Genomic DNA, 25,078 nt, shown 5'->3' with positions numbered 1-25,078 from the left:
CTGCCTCTGCCTCCTTCAGCAAATCCTACCGGCGTGCGCCACCACAACCGGCGAGAGAACGGCGCGACGCGGACCTACTCGAACCTGCCCTCACATGACGTCACCATCCAAGACACGCCCCCTGACGGCTCCCAACCAAGCCGGCCCGTCCTGCTCTCGCGCTCCGGACACTCGCCACAACCTACACACACACACACACACACACACGCACACACACAAAACATCAACACCTCCTCACGACAAACAACACTCCACGCTTACACACACACACACTCACGCACACCAACGCACTCAACCAAGACGACACAAACGACAAAACCACCGACAGACTCACACCTCCCACCCAATCCAACACCCTCACGCACGACCTCTGACGCCCCAAACCCAGCGCCATACACCCCGGGAATCCTCTTTCCTCTTCACTCCCTGCGTCGCCCGCTACTCCTGCGCCAACACGACCCCTGCCGGTCGGCCCGGGAACACACACTCACCGCCGCTCACTGCCCGCCCGCCCGCCCGCCCGCCCGCCCGCCCGTCGCTCGCACGCTGGCCTCCTTTCACAGTCCACTCGGGCCCCAACCCTCTGACACGCAGCAGCATCGCCGAGCCGAGCGTCTCTCCCTTCTCGCTGCTCCCCCTGCTCCGGCCCCGTCGCCGTCCGTACTCGCTTGGCACACAGCCGCACGACACAGCTCAGCTCAGGAAGCGCCCGCCGGACCCGCACCCCGGCCAGACAGACAGCCTCCCTGGTGCGCGCACAGGCACCGCGAGCCCGCCCTTCCTCGCTGCTTGGAACTGGCCCACAGCAAAACCAAGACCTCAAACTAACTCTCAACTGCCGCTGGGCTTCTTCTCCACCGCCCTTGCTCAAGCCCTTGCCCCCTCCCACCTCTCACCGCACACTCACCCACCCACCCCCGAACCTGACAGTTCTCCACACCTCCCCAAGCGAACCCGCAGGCGCAGACTCGGCACAACGTTCCCCATCCGGTAGGTTCCCCGGACACCCGCGGCTTCGGAATTTCCACGCGACAGATACAGTCTGCATGGCTGCATGGGTGCGAGGACGTGTTCGGGGATGGGCGAGTGGGTGACCTGGACCTGGACACCTTGCTAGGAGCAGACAGGTGGCCAAACACCCGGTGACACGCAATGGAGGACACAGTGAGATCGCTCGCACCACCCCCACCCACCCACCCTCGCGACCCTCTCCTGCCACACGTCCCCAGGCAAGCAGGAGGCGAGGGCTTGGGTGGTGGGACCAGAGCGCGCACCGGCCTCCCGACACCACAGGGCCCAAGCCCAAGCCCAAGCCCCCGAGCACAACTCAGGGACGTCCTCGCATCTGGATCCAGGTCCTATGTCTCTTCAGAGAAGCACACCCGGACCACCTTATATCAGCTCACCCATCCCAGGCACCATGCCTTTTGGTGCTCAACACCTTAGTCTCAGAAGCCACTTGACCACTTTGATTGTCGACACCCTGGACCGCTTGGGAGGAGCACTTTGGCCAGAAAGAAATCAGAATTTCAAGGCAAGGCAGAAACCATAAAAAGAAAAGGCAGATACACACTCACATACACGTACACTCACACAAAACTCACTAACACACCTACAGAGGTAAAACGGGGAGACAGAGACTGGCTGATTGACAAAGAGAGACTCTGAGTGTGTGTGTGTGTGTGTGTGTGTGTGTGTGTGTGTGTGTGTGTGTATGACAAAGAGAGAGAGAGTTTGTGTGTGTTGGTGTGTGTGAGAGAGATAGTGAGAGAGATAGAGAAGATAGATCCATCGATATATATATTTCGATAGATATAAATACTGAGATAGATATAGATAGATAGATAGATAGATAGATAGATAGATAGATAGAGAGAGAGAGACAGACAAGCAGGCAGAAAAAGACAGACAGAGAGAGAGAGAGAAATAGAGACACACACACACACACACAGAGAGAGACCGACAGAGACAGAGACGGAGACGGAGACAGAGAGAAAGAGAGAGAGAGAGCAAGAGAGAGCAATTGAGGGATTGACCAAAGAGAGAATTGGAGAGTGGGTGGAGTGGGGTCTTAAACCCCTAATCCCTGCACACGGGTGGAAACCGAGACTGGAGGATCAACCAAAATTCCATGCCATCTGGGCCTACCCAGTGTCACAGCAAGAGCCTCGCTGGCAAAAGCAACATGTATCAAGGCGATAGATATATTGAAACCAAACCATACCAAACGAAAGTAAAAAGAAGAAAAAACCCAAAGGCCCAATGAACAACTAAAAAAGAGGGATCATGAAAGGCGAAGAAGCAGAGGAGAGCTGCGGCCGGCCGGGGGAGAGGTGGGGATGGCGATCGGGGACTGCCGGGAGCTGAAGGCTGGATTTCAGCGGATGGAGACAGGGGTACAGACAAAAGGGAAGAGAGAGAGGGCGGTCACTAGGAAGAGAGCATGGTCTCCTGCCACTCCAGGCCTCTTCCCTCTCGTGCTCCTGCTCAGAGCAAGAGGCCGGAAAACACCCGTCAGCTCTGCTCTTCCTTCCTTCTGGTTCCTCTGCTTCTGGAAACGGGGACCGGTCACAAGGCCGCCTCGACTTCAACCAGTGTCCAGTCCCAGGAGGCAGCACCTCCGCTTTGAGCGCCAGAGGCCCCGCCCACACTCCCATGGGGACTCAGACTTGACAGAGACTCGACCGGGCCGGGGGTGCTCTGCACACGCGGGGACCCGCAGAGTGACGATCAGAGTGAGGCAAGAAGGAAACCTGGTTCAGCACGACTCAGTTTTCGGTGTCGTTTTCAGACGTCGAGAGTCTGACACAAGCCGGGCCATTTATTTAGGCCTATTGAAGCACACCACCATCCATCCATCCATCTTGGGAAAAGGCTTCCTGGCGATAGCTAATTAACACAGCTGCTTGTGTACCACAAAGCTTAAGATGTGTTTCCGTTAAAACTCTTTGCAAAGTGCAAGATGGGTTCCCCTGGCTGAGAAACACTGCTCACGCGCCCAGGGCGGTCTCACTCATCCTGTGTGGGGTGTGGGTCGATGGAACCCTTCTCATCTGGCGCCCGGGACTCTCCCGGGAAAACACAGAAATTGACTTGAACATCCGTGACAGTGGCCACTGAGTTAGTTCAACGGAAAGGTCTGAAGGAGTCAGGTGTGGCCAGGCCCTGCAGGGAGCACCTGCAGGAGAGGTCACCTAGGCTCTGCTCCCTGTGTGGAGTACAGGTGACATACACCTTCCCCTAAGGATGGGGTCTGACTGAGAAGCAGTCAGTGCTCAAGACAAAGGCCTTGGGCCGGAGAGTCTGGAACACACAAAATAGTCCGGGGATTGAAGCTGGGCCAGGCCCTCGACATAGTTCAGGCTATCTTTTAGGTCTTTTAGCTACATCCATTCCCAGATTTTTTGGTTTTTTTTGGGGGGGGGAAGGGTTGGGAGGTGTGGGGGTGTGGTCGGTGGTAGGGGTTAACTGGTATCCATCTCTTGAGTTAAAGAAGCAACCCTGCCTGTATGCTTAAGGTTGTTGGATTCCCTAGACTTTCTCTGTGAGTTTATTCGGGTGAGTGAGTGAGTGAGTGAGTGAGTGAGTGAGTGAGTGAGTGAAGGAAGGAGTGATTGCGGGCAGGGTGTAGCACTGGAGGTGTATGGATGGTGAGGCAGAGAATATGTTTTGTATTGTGTAAGTGTGTGTGTGTGCGCGTTGTGGTTGTTTCGGGTGATGAAGTGTGTTTGAAGCGGTGAGTGTGTGTGAAATTTGTTGAGAAAGGTGGGCTGTGGGTGGTGCGGGCGAGGTGTGCAATGGAGGGGAGCAAAGAAAGAAAAAAAAAATGTGTAGCCCAGGCTGGCCTCGAACTCGTGATCCTCCTGCCTCTGCCTCCTTCAGCAAATCCTACCGGCGTGCGCCACCACAACCGGCGAGAGAACGGCGCGACGCGGACCTACTCGAACCTGCCCTCACATGACGTCACCATCCAAGACACGCCCCCTGACGGCTCCCAACCAAGCCGGCCCGTCCTGCTCTCGCGCTCCGGACACTCGCCACAACCTACACACACACACACACACACACACACGCACACACACAAAACATCAACACCTCCTCACGACAAACAACACTCCACGCTTACACACACACACACTCACGCACACCAACGCACTCAACCAAGACGACACAAACGACAAAACCACCGACAGACTCACACCTCCCACCCAATCCAACACCCTCACGCACGACCTCTGACGCCCCAAACCCAGCGCCATACACCCCGGGAATCCTCTTTCCTCTTCACTCCCTGCGTCGCCCGCTACTCCTGCGCCAACACGACCCCTGCCGGTCGGCCCGGGAACACACACTCACCGCCGCTCACTGCCCGCCCGCCCGCCCGCCCGCCCGCCCGTCGCTCGCACGCTGGCCTCCTTTCACAGTCCACTCGGGCCCCAACCCTCTGACACGCAGCAGCATCGCCGAGCCGAGCGTCTCTCCCTTCTCGCTGCTCCCCCTGCTCCGGCCCCGTCGCCGTCCGTACTCGCTTGGCACACAGCCGCACGACACAGCTCAGCTCAGGAAGCGCCCGCCGGACCCGCACCCCGGCCAGACAGACAGCCTCCCTGGTGCGCGCACAGGCACCGCGAGCCCGCCCTTCCTCGCTGCTTGGAACTGGCCCACAGCAAAACCAAGACCTCAAACTAACTCTCAACTGCCGCTGGGCTTCTTCTCCACCGCCCTTGCTCAAGCCCTTGCCCCCTCCCACCTCTCACCGCACACTCACCCACCCACCCCCGAACCTGACAGTTCTCCACACCTCCCCAAGCGAACCCGCAGGCGCAGACTCGGCACAACGTTCCCCATCCGGTAGGTTCCCCGGACACCCGCGGCTTCGGAATTTCCACGCGACAGATACAGTCTGCATGGCTGCATGGGTGCGAGGACGTGTTCGGGGATGGGCGAGTGGGTGACCTGGACCTGGACACCTTGCTAGGAGCAGACAGGTGGCCAAACACCCGGTGACACGCAATGGAGGACACAGTGAGATCGCTCGCACCACCCCCACCCACCCACCCTCGCGACCCTCTCCTGCCACACGTCCCCAGGCAAGCAGGAGGCGAGGGCTTGGGTGGTGGGACCAGAGCGCGCACCGGCCTCCCGACACCACAGGGCCCAAGCCCAAGCCCAAGCCCCCGAGCACAACTCAGGGACGTCCTCGCATCTGGATCCAGGTCCTATGTCTCTTCAGAGAAGCACACCCGGACCACCTTATATCAGCTCACCCATCCCAGGCACCATGCCTTTTGGTGCTCAACACCTTAGTCTCAGAAGCCACTTGACCACTTTGATTGTCGACACCCTGGACCGCTTGGGAGGAGCACTTTGGCCAGAAAGAAATCAGAATTTCAAGGCAAGGCAGAAACCATAAAAAGAAAAGGCAGATACACACTCACATACACGTACACTCACACAAAACTCACTAACACACCTACAGAGGTAAAACGGGGAGACAGAGACTGGCTGATTGACAAAGAGAGACTCTGAGTGTGTGTGTGTGTGTGTGTGTGTGTGTGTGTGTGTGTGTGTGTGTATGACAAAGAGAGAGAGAGTTTGTGTGTGTTGGTGTGTGTGAGAGAGATAGTGAGAGAGATAGAGAAGATAGATCCATCGATATATATATTTCGATAGATATAAATACTGAGATAGATATAGATAGATAGATAGATAGATAGATAGATAGATAGATAGATAGAGAGAGAGAGACAGACAAGCAGGCAGAAAAAGACAGACAGAGAGAGAGAGAGAAATAGAGACACACACACACACACACAGAGAGAGACCGACAGAGACAGAGACGGAGACGGAGACAGAGAGAAAGAGAGAGAGAGAGCAAGAGAGAGCAATTGAGGGATTGACCAAAGAGAGAATTGGAGAGTGGGTGGAGTGGGGTCTTAAACCCCTAATCCCTGCACACGGGTGGAAACCGAGACTGGAGGATCAACCAAAATTCCATGCCATCTGGGCCTACCCAGTGTCACAGCAAGAGCCTCGCTGGCAAAAGCAACATGTATCAAGGCGATAGATATATTGAAACCAAACCATACCAAACGAAAGTAAAAAGAAGAAAAAACCCAAAGGCCCAATGAACAACTAAAAAAGAGGGATCATGAAAGGCGAAGAAGCAGAGGAGAGCTGCGGCCGGCCGGGGGAGAGGTGGGGATGGCGATCGGGGACTGCCGGGAGCTGAAGGCTGGATTTCAGCGGATGGAGACAGGGGTACAGACAAAAGGGAAGAGAGAGAGGGCGGTCACTAGGAAGAGAGCATGGTCTCCTGCCACTCCAGGCCTCTTCCCTCTCGTGCTCCTGCTCAGAGCAAGAGGCCGGAAAACACCCGTCAGCTCTGCTCTTCCTTCCTTCTGGTTCCTCTGCTTCTGGAAACGGGGACCGGTCACAAGGCCGCCTCGACTTCAACCAGTGTCCAGTCCCAGGAGGCAGCACCTCCGCTTTGAGCGCCAGAGGCCCCGCCCACACTCCCATGGGGACTCAGACTTGACAGAGACTCGACCGGGCCGGGGGTGCTCTGCACACGCGGGGACCCGCAGAGTGACGATCAGAGTGAGGCAAGAAGGAAACCTGGTTCAGCACGACTCAGTTTTCGGTGTCGTTTTCAGACGTCGAGAGTCTGACACAAGCCGGGCCATTTATTTAGGCCTATTGAAGCACACCACCATCCATCCATCCATCTTGGGAAAAGGCTTCCTGGCGATAGCTAATTAACACAGCTGCTTGTGTACCACAAAGCTTAAGATGTGTTTCCGTTAAAACTCTTTGCAAAGTGCAAGATGGGTTCCCCTGGCTGAGAAACACTGCTCACGCGCCCAGGGCGGTCTCACTCATCCTGTGTGGGGTGTGGGTCGATGGAACCCTTCTCATCTGGCGCCCGGGACTCTCCCGGGAAAACACAGAAATTGACTTGAACATCCGTGACAGTGGCCACTGAGTTAGTTCAACGGAAAGGTCTGAAGGAGTCAGGTGTGGCCAGGCCCTGCAGGGAGCACCTGCAGGAGAGGTCACCTAGGCTCTGCTCCCTGTGTGGAGTACAGGTGACATACACCTTCCCCTAAGGATGGGGTCTGACTGAGAAGCAGTCAGTGCTCAAGACAAAGGCCTTGGGCCGGAGAGTCTGGAACACACAAAATAGTCCGGGGATTGAAGCTGGGCCAGGCCCTCGACATAGTTCAGGCTATCTTTTAGGTCTTTTAGCTACATCCATTCCCAGATTTTTTGGTTTTTTTTGGGGGGGGGAAGGGTTGGGAGGTGTGGGGGTGTGGTCGGTGGTAGGGGTTAACTGGTATCCATCTCTTGAGTTAAAGAAGCAACCCTGCCTGTATGCTTAAGGTTGTTGGATTCCCTAGACTTTCTCTGTGAGTTTATTCGGGTGAGTGAGTGAGTGAGTGAGTGAGTGAGTGAGTGAAGGAAGGAGTGATTGCGGGCAGGGTGTAGCACTGGAGGTGTATGGATGGTGAGGCAGAGAATATGTTTTGTATTGTGTAAGTGTGTGTGTGTGCGCGTTGTGGTTGTTTCGGGTGATGAAGTGTGTTTGAAGCGGTGAGTGTGTGTGAAATTTGTTGAGAAAGGTGGGCTGTGGGTGGTGCGGGCGAGGTGTGCAATGGAGGGGAGCAAAGAAAGAAAAAAAAAATGTGTAGCCCAGGCTGGCCTCGAACTCGTGATCCTCCTGCCTCTGCCTCCTTCAGCAAATCCTACCGGCGTGCGCCACCACAACCGGCGAGAGAACGGCGCGACGCGGACCTACTCGAACCTGCCCTCACATGACGTCACCATCCAAGACACGCCCCCTGACGGCTCCCAACCAAGCCGGCCCGTCCTGCTCTCGCGCTCCGGACACTCGCCACAACCTACACACACACACACACACACACACGCACACACACAAAACATCAACACCTCCTCACGACAAACAACACTCCACGCTTACACACACACACACTCACGCACACCAACGCACTCAACCAAGACGACACAAACGACAAAACCACCGACAGACTCACACCTCCCACCCAATCCAACACCCTCACGCACGACCTCTGACGCCCCAAACCCAGCGCCATACACCCCGGGAATCCTCTTTCCTCTTCACTCCCTGCGTCGCCCGCTACTCCTGCGCCAACACGACCCCTGCCGGTCGGCCCGGGAACACACACTCACCGCCGCTCACTGCCCGCCCGCCCGCCCGCCCGCCCGCCCGTCGCTCGCACGCTGGCCTCCTTTCACAGTCCACTCGGGCCCCAACCCTCTGACACGCAGCAGCATCGCCGAGCCGAGCGTCTCTCCCTTCTCGCTGCTCCCCCTGCTCCGGCCCCGTCGCCGTCCGTACTCGCTTGGCACACAGCCGCACGACACAGCTCAGCTCAGGAAGCGCCCGCCGGACCCGCACCCCGGCCAGACAGACAGCCTCCCTGGTGCGCGCACAGGCACCGCGAGCCCGCCCTTCCTCGCTGCTTGGAACTGGCCCACAGCAAAACCAAGACCTCAAACTAACTCTCAACTGCCGCTGGGCTTCTTCTCCACCGCCCTTGCTCAAGCCCTTGCCCCCTCCCACCTCTCACCGCACACTCACCCACCCACCCCCGAACCTGACAGTTCTCCACACCTCCCCAAGCGAACCCGCAGGCGCAGACTCGGCACAACGTTCCCCATCCGGTAGGTTCCCCGGACACCCGCGGCTTCGGAATTTCCACGCGACAGATACAGTCTGCATGGCTGCATGGGTGCGAGGACGTGTTCGGGGATGGGCGAGTGGGTGACCTGGACCTGGACACCTTGCTAGGAGCAGACAGGTGGCCAAACACCCGGTGACACGCAATGGAGGACACAGTGAGATCGCTCGCACCACCCCCACCCACCCACCCTCGCGACCCTCTCCTGCCACACGTCCCCAGGCAAGCAGGAGGCGAGGGCTTGGGTGGTGGGACCAGAGCGCGCACCGGCCTCCCGACACCACAGGGCCCAAGCCCAAGCCCAAGCCCCCGAGCACAACTCAGGGACGTCCTCGCATCTGGATCCAGGTCCTATGTCTCTTCAGAGAAGCACACCCGGACCACCTTATATCAGCTCACCCATCCCAGGCACCATGCCTTTTGGTGCTCAACACCTTAGTCTCAGAAGCCACTTGACCACTTTGATTGTCGACACCCTGGACCGCTTGGGAGGAGCACTTTGGCCAGAAAGAAATCAGAATTTCAAGGCAAGGCAGAAACCATAAAAAGAAAAGGCAGATACACACTCACATACACGTACACTCACACAAAACTCACTAACACACCTACAGAGGTAAAACGGGGAGACAGAGACTGGCTGATTGACAAAGAGAGACTCTGAGTGTGTGTGTGTGTGTGTGTGTGTGTGTGTGTGTGTGTGTGTGTGTATGACAAAGAGAGAGAGAGTTTGTGTGTGTTGGTGTGTGTGAGAGAGATAGTGAGAGAGATAGAGAAGATAGATCCATCGATATATATATTTCGATAGATATAAATACTGAGATAGATATAGATAGATAGATAGATAGATAGATAGATAGATAGATAGATAGATAGAGAGAGAGAGACAGACAAGCAGGCAGAAAAAGACAGACAGAGAGAGAGAGAGAAATAGAGACACACACACACACACACAGAGAGAGACCGACAGAGACAGAGACGGAGACGGAGACAGAGAGAAAGAGAGAGAGAGAGCAAGAGAGAGCAATTGAGGGATTGACCAAAGAGAGAATTGGAGAGTGGGTGGAGTGGGGTCTTAAACCCCTAATCCCTGCACACGGGTGGAAACCGAGACTGGAGGATCAACCAAAATTCCATGCCATCTGGGCCTACCCAGTGTCACAGCAAGAGCCTCGCTGGCAAAAGCAACATGTATCAAGGCGATAGATATATTGAAACCAAACCATACCAAACGAAAGTAAAAAGAAGAAAAAACCCAAAGGCCCAATGAACAACTAAAAAAGAGGGATCATGAAAGGCGAAGAAGCAGAGGAGAGCTGCGGCCGGCCGGGGGAGAGGTGGGGATGGCGATCGGGGACTGCCGGGAGCTGAAGGCTGGATTTCAGCGGATGGAGACAGGGGTACAGACAAAAGGGAAGAGAGAGAGGGCGGTCACTAGGAAGAGAGCATGGTCTCCTGCCACTCCAGGCCTCTTCCCTCTCGTGCTCCTGCTCAGAGCAAGAGGCCGGAAAACACCCGTCAGCTCTGCTCTTCCTTCCTTCTGGTTCCTCTGCTTCTGGAAACGGGGACCGGTCACAAGGCCGCCTCGACTTCAACCAGTGTCCAGTCCCAGGAGGCAGCACCTCCGCTTTGAGCGCCAGAGGCCCCGCCCACACTCCCATGGGGACTCAGACTTGACAGAGACTCGACCGGGCCGGGGGTGCTCTGCACACGCGGGGACCCGCAGAGTGACGATCAGAGTGAGGCAAGAAGGAAACCTGGTTCAGCACGACTCAGTTTTCGGTGTCGTTTTCAGACGTCGAGAGTCTGACACAAGCCGGGCCATTTATTTAGGCCTATTGAAGCACACCACCATCCATCCATCCATCTTGGGAAAAGGCTTCCTGGCGATAGCTAATTAACACAGCTGCTTGTGTACCACAAAGCTTAAGATGTGTTTCCGTTAAAACTCTTTGCAAAGTGCAAGATGGGTTCCCCTGGCTGAGAAACACTGCTCACGCGCCCAGGGCGGTCTCACTCATCCTGTGTGGGGTGTGGGTCGATGGAACCCTTCTCATCTGGCGCCCGGGACTCTCCCGGGAAAACACAGAAATTGACTTGAACATCCGTGACAGTGGCCACTGAGTTAGTTCAACGGAAAGGTCTGAAGGAGTCAGGTGTGGCCAGGCCCTGCAGGGAGCACCTGCAGGAGAGGTCACCTAGGCTCTGCTCCCTGTGTGGAGTACAGGTGACATACACCTTCCCCTAAGGATGGGGTCTGACTGAGAAGCAGTCAGTGCTCAAGACAAAGGCCTTGGGCCGGAGAGTCTGGAACACACAAAATAGTCCGGGGATTGAAGCTGGGCCAGGCCCTCGACATAGTTCAGGCTATCTTTTAGGTCTTTTAGCTACATCCATTCCCAGATTTTTTGGTTTTTTTTGGGGGGGGGAAGGGTTGGGAGGTGTGGGGGTGTGGTCGGTGGTAGGGGTTAACTGGTATCCATCTCTTGAGTTAAAGAAGCAACCCTGCCTGTATGCTTAAGGTTGTTGGATTCCCTAGACTTTCTCTGTGAGTTTATTCGGGTGAGTGAGTGAGTGAGTGAGTGAGTGAGTGAGTGAGTGAGTGAGTGAGGAAGGAAGGAGTGATTGCGGGCAGGGTGTAGCACTGGAGGTGTATGGATGGTGAGGCAGAGAATATGTTTTGTATTGTGTAAGTGTGTGTGTGTGCGCGTTGTGGTTGTTTCGGGTGATGAAGTGTGTTTGAAGCGGTGAGTGTGTGTGAAATTTGTTGAGAAAGGTGGGCTGTGGGTGGTGCGGGCGAGGTGTGCAATGGAGGGGAGCAAAGAAAGAAAAAAAAAATGTGTAGCCCAGGCTGGCCTCGAACTCGTGATCCTCCTGCCTCTGCCTCCTTCAGCAAATCCTACCGGCGTGCGCCACCACAACCGGCGAGAGAACGGCGCGACGCGGACCTACTCGAACCTGCCCTCACATGACGTCACCATCCAAGACACGCCCCCTGACGGCTCCCAACCAAGCCGGCCCGTCCTGCTCTCGCGCTCCGGACACTCGCCACAACCTACACACACACACACACACACACACGCACACACACAAAACATCAACACCTCCTCACGACAAACAACACTCCACGCTTACACACACACACACTCACGCACACCAACGCACTCAACCAAGACGACACAAACGACAAAACCACCGACAGACTCACACCTCCCACCCAATCCAACACCCTCACGCACGACCTCTGACGCCCCAAACCCAGCGCCATACACCCCGGGAATCCTCTTTCCTCTTCACTCCCTGCGTCGCCCGCTACTCCTGCGCCAACACGACCCCTGCCGGTCGGCCCGGGAACACACACTCACCGCCGCTCACTGCCCGCCCGCCCGCCCGCCCGCCCGCCCGTCGCTCGCACGCTGGCCTCCTTTCACAGTCCACTCGGGCCCCAACCCTCTGACACGCAGCAGCATCGCCGAGCCGAGCGTCTCTCCCTTCTCGCTGCTCCCCCTGCTCCGGCCCCGTCGCCGTCCGTACTCGCTTGGCACACAGCCGCACGACACAGCTCAGCTCAGGAAGCGCCCGCCGGACCCGCACCCCGGCCAGACAGACAGCCTCCCTGGTGCGCGCACAGGCACCGCGAGCCCGCCCTTCCTCGCTGCTTGGAACTGGCCCACAGCAAAACCAAGACCTCAAACTAACTCTCAACTGCCGCTGGGCTTCTTCTCCACCGCCCTTGCTCAAGCCCTTGCCCCCTCCCACCTCTCACCGCACACTCACCCACCCACCCCCGAACCTGACAGTTCTCCACACCTCCCCAAGCGAACCCGCAGGCGCAGACTCGGCACAACGTTCCCCATCCGGTAGGTTCCCCGGACACCCGCGGCTTCGGAATTTCCACGCGACAGATACAGTCTGCATGGCTGCATGGGTGCGAGGACGTGTTCGGGGATGGGCGAGTGGGTGACCTGGACCTGGACACCTTGCTAGGAGCAGACAGGTGGCCAAACACCCGGTGACACGCAATGGAGGACACAGTGAGATCGCTCGCACCACCCCCACCCACCCACCCTCGCGACCCTCTCCTGCCACACGTCCCCAGGCAAGCAGGAGGCGAGGGCTTGGGTGGTGGGACCAGAGCGCGCACCGGCCTCCCGACACCACAGGGCCCAAGCCCAAGCCCAAGCCCCCGAGCACAACTCAGGGACGTCCTCGCATCTGGATCCAGGTCCTATGTCTCTTCAGAGAAGCACACCCGGACCACCTTATATCAGCTCACCCATCCCAGGCACCATGCCTTTTGGTGCTCAACACCTCAGAAGCCACTTGACCACTTTGATTGTCGACACCCTGGACCGCTTGGGAGGAGCACTTTGGCCAGAAAGAAATCAGAATTTCAAGGCAAGGCAGAAACCATAAAAAGAAAAGGCAGATACACACTCACATACACGTACACTCACACAAAACTCACTAACACACCTACAGAGGTAAAACGGGGAGACAGAGACTGGCTGATTGACAAAGAGAGACTCTGAGTGTGTGTGTGTGTGTGTGTGTGTGTGTGTGTGTGTGTGTGTGTGTGTGTATGACAAAGAGAGAGAGAGTTTGTGTGTGTTGGTGTGTGTGAGAGAGATAGTGAGAGAGATAGAGAAGATAGATCCATCGATATATATATTTCGATAGATATAAATACTGAGATAGATATAGATAGATAGATAGATAGATAGATAGATAGATAGATAGATAGATAGATAGATAGAGAGAGACAGACAAGCAGGCAGAAAAAGACAGACAGAGAGAGAGAGAGAAATAGAGACACACACACACACACACAGAGAGAGACCGACAGAGACAGAGACGGAGACGGAGACAGAGAGAAAGAGAGAGAGAGAGCAAGAGAGAGCAATTGAGGGATTGACCAAAGAGAGAATTGGAGAGTGGGTGGAGTGGGGTCTTAAACCCCTAATCCCTGCACACGGGTGGAAACCGAGACTGGAGGATCAACCAAAATTCCATGCCATCTGGGCCTACCCAGTGTCACAGCAAGAGCCTCGCTGGCAAAAGCAACATGTATCAAGGCGATAGATATATTGAAACCAAACCATACCAAACGAAAGTAAAAAGAAGAAAAAACCCAAAGGCCCAATGAACAACTAAAAAAGAGGGATCATGAAAGGCGAAGAAGCAGAGGAGAGCTGCGGCCGGCCGGGGGAGAGGTGGGGATGGCGATCGGGGACTGCCGGGAGCTGAAGGCTGGATTTCAGCGGATGGAGACAGGGGTACAGACAAAAGGGAAGAGAGAGAGGGCGGTCACTAGGAAGAGAGCATGGTCTCCTGCCACTCCAGGCCTCTTCCCTCTCGTGCTCCTGCTCAGAGCAAGAGGCCGGAAAACACCCGTCAGCTCTGCTCTTCCTTCCTTCTGGTTCCTCTGCTTCTGGAAACGGGGACCGGTCACAAGGCCGCCTCGACTTCAACCAGTGTCCAGTCCCAGGAGGCAGCACCTCCGCTTTGAGCGCCAGAGGCCCCGCCCACACTCCCATGGGGACTCAGACTTGACAGAGACTCGACCGGGCCGGGGGTGCTCTGCACACGCGGGGACCCGCAGAGTGACGATCAGAGTGAGGCAAGAAGGAAACCTGGTTCAGCACGACTCAGTTTTCGGTGTCGTTTTCAGACGTCGAGAGTCTGACACAAGCCGGGCCATTTATTTAGGCCTATTGAAGCACACCACCATCCATCCATCCATCTTGGGAAAAGGCTTCCTGGCGATAGCTAATTAACACAGCTGCTTGTGTACCACAAAGCTTAAGATGTGTTTCCGTTAAAACTCTTTGCAAAGTGCAAGATGGGTTCCCCTGGCTGAGAAACACTGCTCACGCGCCCAGGGCGGTCTCACTCATCCTGTGTGGGGTGTGGGTCGATGGAACCCTTCTCATCTGGCGCCCGGGACTCTCCCGGGAAAACACAGAAATTGACTTGAACATCCGTGACAGTGGCCACTGAGTTAGTTCAACGGAAAGGTCTGAAGGAGTCAGGTGTGGCCAGGCCCTGCAGGGAGCACCTGCAGGAGAGGTCACCTAGGCTCTGCTCCCTGTGTGGAGTACAGGTGACATACACCTTCCCCTAAGGATGGGGTCTGACTGAGAAGCAGTCAGTGCTCAAGACAAAGGCCTTGGGCCGGAGAGTCTGGAACACACAAAATAGTCCGGGGATTGAAGCTGGGCCAGGCCCTCGACATAGTTCAGGCTATCTTTTAGGTCTTTTAGCTACATCCATTCCCAGATTTTTTGGTTTTTTTTGGGGGGGGGAAGGGTTGGGAGGTGTGGGGGTGTGGTCGGTGGTAGGGGTTAACTGGTATCCATCTCTTGAGTTAAAGAAGCAACCCTGCCTGTATGCTTAAGGTTGTTGGATTCCCTAGACTTTCTCTGTGAGTTTATTCGGGTGAGTGAGTGAGTGAGTGAGTGAGTGAGTGAGTGAAGGAAGGAGTGATTGCGGGCAGGGTGTAGCACTGGAGGTGTATGGATGGTGAGGCAGAGAATATGTTTTGTATTGTGTAAGTGTGTGTGTGTGCGCGTTGTGGTTGTTTCGGGTGATGAAGTGTGTTTGAAGCGGTGAGTGTGTGTGAAATTTGTTGAGAAAGGTGGGCTGTGGGTGGTGCGGGCGAGGTGTGCAATGGAGGGGAGCAAAGAAAGAAAAAAAAAATGTGTAGCCCAGGCTGGCCTCGAACTCGTGATCCTCCTGCCTCTGCCTCCTTCAGCAAATCCTACCGGCGTGCGCCACCACAACCGGCGAGAGAACGGCGCGACGCGGACCTACTCGAACCTGCCCTCACATGACGTCACCATCCAAGACACGCCCCCTGACGGCTCCCAACCAAGCCGGCCCGTCCTGCTCTCGCGCTCCGGACACTCGCCACAACCTACACACACACACACACACACACACGCACACACACAAAACATCAACACCTCCTCACGACAAACAACACTCCACGCTTACACACACACACACTCACGCACACCAACGCACTCAACCAAGACGACACAAACGACAAAACCACCGACAGACTCACACCTCCCACCCAATCCAACACCCTCACGCACGACCTCTGACGCCCCAAACCCAGCGCCATACACCCCGGGAATCCTCTTTCCTCTTCACTCCCTGCGTCGCCCGCTACTCCTGCGCCAACACGACCCCTGCCGGTCGGCCCGGGAACACACACTCACCGCCGCTCACTGCCCGCCCGCCCGCCCGCCCGCCCGCCCGTCGCTCGCACGCTGGCCTCCTTTCACAGTCCACTCGGGCCCCAACCCTCTGACACGCAGCAGCATCGCCGAGCCGAGCGTCTCTCCCTTCTCGCTGCTCCCCCTGCTCCGGCCCCGTCGCCGTCCGTACTCGCTTGGCACACAGCCGCACGACACAGCTCAGCTCAGGAAGCGCCCGCCGGACCCGCACCCCGGCCAGACAGACAGCCTCCCTGGTGCGCGCACAGGCACCGCGAGCCCGCCCTTCCTCGCTGCTTGGAACTGGCCCACAGCAAAACCAAGACCTCAAACTAACTCTCAACTGCCGCTGGGCTTCTTCTCCACCGCCCTTGCTCAAGCCCTTGCCCCCTCCCACCTCTCACCGCACACTCACCCACCCACCCCCGAACCTGACAGTTCTCCACACCTCCCCAAGCGAACCCGCAGGCGCAGACTCGGCACAACGTTCCCCATCCGGTAGGTTCCCCGGACACCCGCGGCTTCGGAATTTCCACGCGACAGATACAGTCTGCATGGCTGCATGGGTGCGAGGACGTGTTCGGGGATGGGCGAGTGGGTGACCTGGACCTGGACACCTTGCTAGGAGCAGACAGGTGGCCAAACACCCGGTGACACGCAATGGAGGACACAGTGAGATCGCTCGCACCACCCCCACCCACCCACCCTCGCGACCCTCTCCTGCCACACGTCCCCAGGCAAGCAGGAGGCGAGGGCTTGGGTGGTGGGACCAGAGCGCGCACCGGCCTCCCGACACCACAGGGCCCAAGCCCAAGCCCAAGCCCCCGAGCACAACTCAGGGACGTCCTCGCATCTGGATCCAGGTCCTATGTCTCTTCAGAGAAGCACACCCGGACCACCTTATATCAGCTCACCCATCCCAGGCACCATGCCTTTTGGTGCTCAACACCTTAGTCTCAGAAGCCACTTGACCACTTTGATTGTCGACACCCTGGACCGCTTGGGAGGAGCACTTTGGCCAGAAAGAAATCAGAATTTCAAGGCAAGGCAGAAACCATAAAAAGAAAAGGCAGATACACACTCACATACACGTACACTCACACAAAACTCACTAACACACCTACAGAGGTAAAACGGGGAGACAGAGACTGGCTGATTGACAAAGAGAGACTCTGAGTGTGTGTGTGTGTGTGTGTGTGTGTGTGTGTGTGTGTGTGTGTGTGTGTGTATGACAAAGAGAGAGAGAGTTTGTGTGTGTTGGTGTGTGTGAGAGAGATAGTGAGAGAGATAGAGAAGATAGATCCATCGATATATATATTTCGATAGATATAAATACTGAGATAGATATAGATAGATAGATAGATAGATAGATAGATAGATAGATAGATAGATAGAGAGAGAGAGACAGACAAGCAGGCAGAAAAAGACAGACAGAGAGAGAGAGAGAAATAGAGACACACACACACACACACAGAGAGAGACCGACAGAGACAGAGACGGAGACGGAGACAGAGAGAAAGAGAGAGAGAGAGCAAGAGAGAGCAATTGAGGGATTGACCAAAGAGAGAATTGGAGAGTGGGTGGAGTGGGGTCTTAAACCCCTAATCCCTGCACACGGGTGGAAACCGAGACTGGAGGATCAACCAAAATTCCATGCCATCTGGGCCTACCCAGTGTCACAGCAAGAGCCTCGCTGGCAAAAGCAACATGTATCAAGGCGATAGATATATTGAAACCAAACCATACCAAACGAAAGTAAAAAGAAGAAAAAACCCAAAGGCCCAATGAACAACTAAAAAAGAGGGATCATGAAAGGCGAAGAAGCAGAGGAGAGCTGCGGCCGGCCGGGGGAGAGGTGGGGATGGCGATCGGGGACTGCCGGGAGCTGAAGGCTGGATTTCAGCGGATGGAGACAGGGGTACAGACAAAAGGGAAGAGAGAGAGGGCGGTCACTAGGAAGAGAGCATGGTCTCCTGCCACTCCAGGCCTCTTCCCTCTCGTGCTCCTGCTCAGAGCAAGAGGCCGGAAAACACCCGTCAGCTCTGCTCTTCCTTCCTTCTGGTTCCTCTGCTTCTGGAAACGGGGACCGGTCACAAGGCCGCCTCGACTTCAACCAGTGTCCAGTCCCAGGAGGCAGCACCTCCGCTTTGAGCGCCAGAGGCCCCGCCCACACTCCCATGGGGACTCAGACTTGACAGAGACTCGACCGGGCCGGGGGTGCTCTGCACACGCGGGGACCCGCAGAGTGACGATCAGAGTGAGGCAAGAAGGAAACCTGGTTCAGCACGACTCAGTTTTCGGTGTCGTTTTCAGACGTCGAGAGTCTGACACAAGCCGGGCCATTTATTTAGGCCTATTGAAGCACACCACCATCCATCCATCCATCTTGGGAAAAGGCTTCCTGGCGATAGCTAATTAACACAGCTGCTTGTGTACCACAAAGCTTAAGATGTGTTTCCGTTAAAACTCTTTGCAAAGTGCAAGATGGGTTCCCCTGGCTGAGAAACACTGCTCACGCGCCCAGGGCGGTCTCACTCATCCTGTGTGGGGTGTGGGTCGATGGAACCCTTCTCATCTGGCGCCCGGGACTCTCCCGGGAAAACACAGAAATTGACTTGAACATCCGTGACAGTGGCCACTGAGTTAGTTCAACGGAAAGGTCTGAAGGAGTCAGGTGTGGCCAGGCCCTGCAGGGAGCACCTGCAGGAGAGGTCACCTAGGCTCTGCTCCCTGTGTGGAGTACAGGTGACATACACCTTCCCCTAAGGATGGGGTCTGACTGAGAAGCAGTCAGTGCTCAAGACAAAGGCCTTGGGCCGGAGAGTCTGGAACACACAAAATAGTCCGGGGATTGAAGCTGGGCCAGGCCCTCGACATAGTTCAGGCTATCTTTTAGGTCTTTTAGCTACATCCATTCCCAGATTTTTTGGTTTTTTTTGGGGGGGGGAAGGGTTGGGAGGTGTGGGGGTGTGGTCGGTGGTAGGGGTTAACTGGTATCCATCTCTTGAGTTAAAGAAGCAACCCTGCCTGTATGCTTAAGGTTGTTGGATTCCCTAGACTTTCTCTGTGAGTTTATTCGGGTGAGTGAGTGAGTGAGTGAGTGAGTGAGTGAGTGAGTGAGTGAGTGAGTGAGTGAAGGAAGGAGTGATTGCGGGCAGGGTGTAGCACTGGAGGTGTATGGATGGTGAGGCAGAGAATATGTTTTGTATTGTGTAAGTGTGTGTGTGTGCGCGTTGTGGTTGTTTCGGGTGATGAAGTGTGTTTGAAGCGGTGAGTGTGTGTGAAATTTGTTGAGAAAGGTGGGCTGTGGGTGGTGCGGGCGAGGTGTGCAATGGAGGGGAGCAAAGAAAGAAAAAAAAAATGTGTAGCCCAGGCTGGCCTCGAACTCGTGATCCTCCTGCCTCTGCCTCCTTCAGCAAATCCTACCGGCGTGCGCCACCACAACCGGCGAGAGAACGGCGCGACGCGGACCTACTCGAACCTGCCCTCACATGACGTCACCATCCAAGACACGCCCCCTGACGGCTCCCAACCAAGCCGGCCCGTCCTGCTCTCGCGCTCCGGACACTCGCCACAACCTACACACACACACACACACACACACGCACACACACAAAACATCAACACCTCCTCACGACAAACAACACTCCACGCTTACACACACACACACTCACGCACACCAACGCACTCAACCAAGACGACACAAACGACAAAACCACCGACAGACTCACACCTCCCACCCAATCCAACACCCTCACGCACGACCTCTGACGCCCCAAACCCAGCGCCATACACCCCGGGAATCCTCTTTCCTCTTCACTCCCTGCGTCGCCCGCTACTCCTGCGCCAACACGACCCCTGCCGGTCGGCCCGGGAACACACACTCACCGCCGCTCACTGCCCGCCCGCCCGCCCGCCCGCCCGCCCGTCGCTCGCACGCTGGCCTCCTTTCACAGTCCACTCGGGCCCCAACCCTCTGACACGCAGCAGCATCGCCGAGCCGAGCGTCTCTCCCTTCTCGCTGCTCCCCCTGCTCCGGCCCCGTCGCCGTCCGTACTCGCTTGGCACACAGCCGCACGACACAGCTCAGCTCAGGAAGCGCCCGCCGGACCCGCACCCCGGCCAGACAGACAGCCTCCCTGGTGCGCGCACAGGCACCGCGAGCCCGCCCTTCCTCGCTGCTTGGAACTGGCCCACAGCAAAACCAAGACCTCAAACTAACTCTCAACTGCCGCTGGGCTTCTTCTCCACCGCCCTTGCTCAAGCCCTTGCCCCCTCCCACCTCTCACCGCACACTCACCCACCCACCCCCGAACCTGACAGTTCTCCACACCTCCCCAAGCGAACCCGCAGGCGCAGACTCGGCACAACGTTCCCCATCCGGTAGGTTCCCCGGACACCCGCGGCTTCGGAATTTCCACGCGACAGATACAGTCTGCATGGCTGCATGGGTGCGAGGACGTGTTCGGGGATGGGCGAGTGGGTGACCTGGACCTGGACACCTTGCTAGGAGCAGACAGGTGGCCAAACACCCGGTGACACGCAATGGAGGACACAGTGAGATCGCTCGCACCACCCCCACCCACCCACCCTCGCGACCCTCTCCTGCCACACGTCCCCAGGCAAGCAGGAGGCGAGGGCTTGGGTGGTGGGACCAGAGCGCGCACCGGCCTCCCGACACCACAGGGCCCAAGCCCAAGCCCAAGCCCCCGAGCACAACTCAGGGACGTCCTCGCATCTGGATCCAGGTCCTATGTCTCTTCAGAGAAGCACACCCGGACCACCTTATATCAGCTCACCCATCCCAGGCACCATGCCTTTTGGTGCTCAACACCTTAGTCTCAGAAGCCACTTGACCACTTTGATTGTCGACACCCTGGACCGCTTGGGAGGAGCACTTTGGCCAGAAAGAAATCAGAATTTCAAGGCAAGGCAGAAACCATAAAAAGAAAAGGCAGATACACACTCACATACACGTACACTCACACAAAACTCACTAACACACCTACAGAGGTAAAACGGGGAGACAGAGACTGGCTGATTGACAAAGAGAGACTCTGAGTGTGTGTGTGTGTGTGTGTGTGTGTGTGTGTGTGTGTGTGTGTGTGTGTATGACAAAGAGAGAGAGAGTTTGTGTGTGTTGGTGTGTGTGAGAGAGATAGTGAGAGAGATAGAGAAGATAGATCCATCGATATATATATTTCGATAGATATAAATACTGAGATAGATATAGATAGATAGATAGATAGATAGATAGATAGATAGATAGAGAGAGACAGACAAGCAGGCAGAAAAAGACAGACAGAGAGAGAGAGAGAAATAGAGACACACACACACACACACAGAGAGAGACCGACAGAGACAGAGACGGAGACGGAGACAGAGAGAAAGAGAGAGAGAGAGCAAGAGAGAGCAATTGAGGGATTGACCAAAGAGAGAATTGGAGAGTGGGTGGAGTGGGGTCTTAAACCCCTAATCCCTGCACACGGGTGGAAACCGAGACTGGAGGATCAACCAAAATTCCATGCCATCTGGGCCTACCCAGTGTCACAGCAAGAGCCTCGCTGGCAAAAGCAACATGTATCAAGGCGATAGATATATTGAAACCAAACCATACCAAACGAAAGTAAAAAGAAGAAAAAACCCAAAGGCCCAATGAACAACTAAAAAAGAGGGATCATGAAAGGCGAAGAAGCAGAGGAGAGCTGCGGCCGGCCGGGGGAGAGGTGGGGATGGCGATCGGGGACTGCCGGGAGCTGAAGGCTGGATTTCAGCGGATGGAGACAGGGGTACAGACAAAAGGGAAGAGAGAGAGGGCGGTCACTAGGAAGAGAGCATGGTCTCCTGCCACTCCAGGCCTCTTCCCTCTCGTGCTCCTGCTCAGAGCAAGAGGCCGGAAAACACCCGTCAGCTCTGCTCTTCCTTCCTTCTGGTTCCTCTGCTTCTGGAAACGGGGACCGGTCACAAGGCCGCCTCGACTTCAACCAGTGTCCAGTCCCAGGAGGCAGCACCTCCGCTTTGAGCGCCAGAGGCCCCGCCCACACTCCCATGGGGACTCAGACTTGACAGAGACTCGACCGGGCCGGGGGTGCTCTGCACACGCGGGGACCCGCAGAGTGACGATCAGAGTGAGGCAAGAAGGAAACCTGGTTCAGCACGACTCAGTTTTCGGTGTCGTTTTCAGACGTCGAGAGTCTGACACAAGCCGGGCCATTTATTTAGGCCTATTGAAGCACACCACCATCCATCCATCCATCTTGGGAAAAGGCTTCCTGGCGATAGCTAATTAACACAGCTGCTTGTGTACCACAAAGCTTAAGATGTGTTTCCGTTAAAACTCTTTGCAAAGTGCAAGATGGGTTCCCCTGGCTGAGAAACACTGCTCACGCGCCCAGGGCGGTCTCACTCATCCTGTGTGGGGTGTGGGTCGATGGAACCCTTCTCATCTGGCGCCCGGGACTCTCCCGGGAAAACACAGAAATTGACTTGAACATCCGTGACAGTGGCCACTGAGTTAGTTCAACGGAAAGGTCTGAAGGAGTCAGGTGTGGCCAGGCCCTGCAGGGAGCACCTGCAGGAGAGGTCACCTAGGCTCTGCTCCCTGTGTGGAGTACAGGTGACATACACCTTCCCCTAAGGATGGGGTCTGACTGAGAAGCAGTCAGTGCTCAAGACAAAGGCCTTGGGCCGGAGAGTCTGGAACACACAAAATAGTCCGGGGATTGAAGCTGGGCCAGGCCCTCGACATAGTTCAGGCTATCTTTTAGGTCTTTTAGCTACATCCATTCCCAGATTTTTTGGTTTTTTTTGGGGGGGGGAAGGGTTGGGAGGTGTGGGGGTGTGGTCGGTGGTAGGGGTTAACTGGTATCCATCTCTTGAGTTAAAGAAGCAACCCTGCCTGTATGCTTAAGGTTGTTGGATTCCCTAGACTTTCTCTGTGAGTTTATTCGGGTGAGTGAGTGAGTGAGTGAGTGAGTGAGTGAGTGAGTGAAGGAAGGAGTGATTGCGGGCAGGGTGTAGCACTGGAGGTGTATGGATGGTGAGGCAGAGAATATGTTTTGTATTGTGTAAGTGTGTGTGTGTGCGCGTTGTGGTTGTTTCGGGTGATGAAGTGTGTTTGAAGCGGTGAGTGTGTGTGAAATTTGTTGAGAAAGGTGGGCTGTGGGTGGTGCGGGCGAGGTGTGCAATGGAGGGGAGCAAAGAAAGAAAAAAAAAATGTGTAGCCCAGGCTGGCCTCGAACTCGTGATCCTCCTGCCTCTGCCTCCTTCAGCAAATCCTACCGGCGTGCGCCACCACAACCGGCGAGAGAACGGCGCGACGCGGACCTACTCGAACCTGCCCTCACATGACGTCACCATCCAAGACACGCCCCCTGACGGCTCCCAACCAAGCCGGCCCGTCCTGCTCTCGCGCTCCGGACACTCGCCACAACCTACACACACACACACACACACACACGCACACACACAAAACATCAACACCTCCTCACGACAAACAACACTCCACGCTTACACACACACACACTCACGCACACCAACGCACTCAACCAAGACGACACAAACGACAAAACCACCGACAGACTCACACCTCCCACCCAATCCAACACCCTCACGCACGACCTCTGACGCCCCAAACCCAGCGCCATACACCCCGGGAATCCTCTTTCCTCTTCACTCCCTGCGTCGCCCGCTACTCCTGCGCCAACACGACCCCTGCCGGTCGGCCCGGGAACACACACTCACCGCCGCTCACTGCCCGCCCGCCCGCCCGCCCGCCCGCCCGTCGCTCGCACGCTGGCCTCCTTTCACAGTCCACTCGGGCCCCAACCCTCTGACACGCAGCAGCATCGCCGAGCCGAGCGTCTCTCCCTTCTCGCTGCTCCCCCTGCTCCGGCCCCGTCGCCGTCCGTACTCGCTTGGCACACAGCCGCACGACACAGCTCAGCTCAGGAAGCGCCCGCCGGACCCGCACCCCGGCCAGACAGACAGCCTCCCTGGTGCGCGCACAGGCACCGCGAGCCCGCCCTTCCTCGCTGCTTGGAACTGGCCCACAGCAAAACCAAGACCTCAAACTAACTCTCAACTGCCGCTGGGCTTCTTCTCCACCGCCCTTGCTCAAGCCCTTGCCCCCTCCCACCTCTCACCGCACACTCACCCACCCACCCCCGAACCTGACAGTTCTCCACACCTCCCCAAGCGAACCCGCAGGCGCAGACTCGGCACAACGTTCCCCATCCGGTAGGTTCCCCGGACACCCGCGGCTTCGGAATTTCCACGCGACAGATACAGTCTGCATGGCTGCATGGGTGCGAGGACGTGTTCGGGGATGGGCGAGTGGGTGACCTGGACCTGGACACCTTGCTAGGAGCAGACAGGTGGCCAAACACCCGGTGACACGCAATGGAGGACACAGTGAGATCGCTCGCACCACCCCCACCCACCCACCCTCGCGACCCTCTCCTGCCACACGTCCCCAGGCAAGCAGGAGGCGAGGGCTTGGGTGGTGGGACCAGAGCGCGCACCGGCCTCCCGACACCACAGGGCCCAAGCCCAAGCCCAAGCCCCCGAGCACAACTCAGGGACGTCCTCGCATCTGGATCCAGGTCCTATGTCTCTTCAGAGAAGCACACCCGGACCACCTTATATCAGCTCACCCATCCCAGGCACCATGCCTTTTGGTGCTCAACACCTTAGTCTCAGAAGCCACTTGACCACTTTGATTGTCGACACCCTGGACCGCTTGGGAGGAGCACTTTGGCCAGAAAGAAATCAGAATTTCAAGGCAAGGCAGAAACCATAAAAAGAAAAGGCAGATACACACTCACATACACGTACACTCACACAAAACTCACTAACACACCTACAGAGGTAAAACGGGGAGACAGAGACTGGCTGATTGACAAAGAGAGACTCTGAGTGTGTGTGTGTGTGTGTGTGTGTGTGTGTGTGTGTGTGTATGACAAAGAGAGAGAGAGTTTGTGTGTGTTGGTGTGTGTGAGAGAGATAGTGAGAGAGATAGAGAAGATAGATCCATCGATATATATATTTCGATAGATATAAATACTGAGATAGATATAGATAGATAGATAGATAGATAGATAGATAGATAGATAGAGAGAGAGAGACAGACAAGCA

This window comes from Microtus pennsylvanicus, chromosome 21 (assembly GCF_037038515.1).
Source record: "Microtus pennsylvanicus isolate mMicPen1 chromosome 21, mMicPen1.hap1, whole genome shotgun sequence".
Lineage (NCBI taxonomy): Eukaryota > Metazoa > Chordata > Mammalia > Rodentia > Cricetidae > Microtus > Microtus pennsylvanicus.
This window is presented reverse-complemented; position numbering follows the sequence as displayed.